This window comes from Amphiprion ocellaris, chromosome 20 (genome assembly GCF_022539595.1).
Source record: "Amphiprion ocellaris isolate individual 3 ecotype Okinawa chromosome 20, ASM2253959v1, whole genome shotgun sequence".
In the NCBI taxonomy this organism is placed as follows: Eukaryota; Metazoa; Chordata; class Actinopteri; family Pomacentridae; genus Amphiprion; species Amphiprion ocellaris.
The window spans coordinates 16,507,267-16,509,177 of NC_072785.1; positions in this window are offsets into that span (position 1 = coordinate 16,507,267).

Genomic DNA, 1,911 nt, shown 5'->3' on the forward strand with positions numbered 1-1,911 from the left:
ATGACGTTTTTAGAGCGACATGCTATACTATGACGTTTTTAGAGCGACATGCTATACTATGACGTTTTTAGAGCGACATGCTATACTATGACGTTTTTAGAGCGACATGATATACTATGACGTTTTTAGAGCGACAGGCTATACTATGACGTTTTTAGAGCGACATGCTGCACTATGACGTTTTTAGAGCGACATGATATACCATGACGTTTTTAGAGCGACATGCTATACTATGACGTTTTTAGAGCGACATGCTGCACTATAACGTTTTTAGAGCGACATGATATACTATGACGTTTTTAGCGCGACATGCTATACTATGACGTTTTTAGAGCGACATGCTATACTATGACGTTTTCAGAGCGACATGCTAAACTATGATGTTTTTAGAGCGAAATGTTGCACTATGACGTTTGAACCACATACTATACTATGACGTTTTTAGAGCAACATGCTATACTATGACGTTTTTTGGATGACATGCTATACTATGACGTTCTAAGAGCGACATGCTATACTATGACGTTTTTTGAGCCACATACTATACTATGACGTTTTTAGAGCAACATGCTATACTATGATGTTTTTAGAGCGACATGCTATACAATGACGTTTTTAGAGCGACATGCTATACGATGACCTTTTTAGAGTGACATGCTATACGATGACGTTTCTAGAGCCACATATTATACTATGACGTTCATAGAGCGACAGGCTATACTATGACGTTTATAGAGCGACATGCTATACTATGACGTTTTTTGAGCCACATACTACACTGTGACGTTTTTAGAGCGACATGCTATACTATGACGTTTTTTGGATGACATGCTATACTGTGACGTTTTAAGAGCGACATGCTATACTATGACGTTTTTTGAGCCACATACTATACTATGACGTTTTTAGAGCGACATGCTATACCATGACGTTTTTAGAGCGACATGCTATACGATGACCTTTTTAGAGTGACATGCTATACGATGACGTTTTTAGAGCCACATACTATACTATGACGCTCATAGAGCGACATGCTATACTATGACGTTTATAGAGCGACATGCTATACTATGACGTTTTTTGAGCCACATACTACACTATGACGTTTTTAGAGCGACATGCTATACTATGACGTTTTTTGGATGACATGCTATACTATGACGTTTTAAGAGCGACATGCTATACTATGACGTTTTTTGAGCCACATACTATACTATGACGTTTTTAGAGCAACATGCTATACTATGATGTTTTTAGAGTGACATGCTATACCATGACGTTTTTAGAGCGACATGCTATACGATGACCTTTTTAGATTGACATGCTATACGATGACGTTTTTAGAGCTACATACTATACTATGACGTTTATAGAGCGACATGCTATACTATGACGTTTATAGAGCGACATGCTATACTATGACGTTTATAGAGCGACATGCTACACTATGATGTTTTCAGAGCGACATGCTATACTATGACGTTTTTAGAGCGACATGCTATACAATGACGTCTTTAGAGCGACATGCTATACAATGACGTTTTTAGAGCGACATGCTATACTGTGAGGTTTTGTGGACGACATGCTATACCATGACGTTTTTAGAGCGACATTCTATACTATGACGTTTTTAGAGTGACATACTACACTGACGTTTTTAGAGCAACATGCTATACTATGACGTTTTTAGAGCAACATTCTATACTATGACGTTTTTAGAGTGACATACTACACTGACGTTTTTAGAGCGACATGCTATACTATGACGTTTTTAGAGCGGCATGCTATACTATGACGTTTTTTTGACGACATGCTATATATGACGTTTTTAAAGCGACATGCTATACTATGACGTTTTTTGAGCCACATACTACACTATTACGATTTTAGAGCGACATGCTATACTATGAC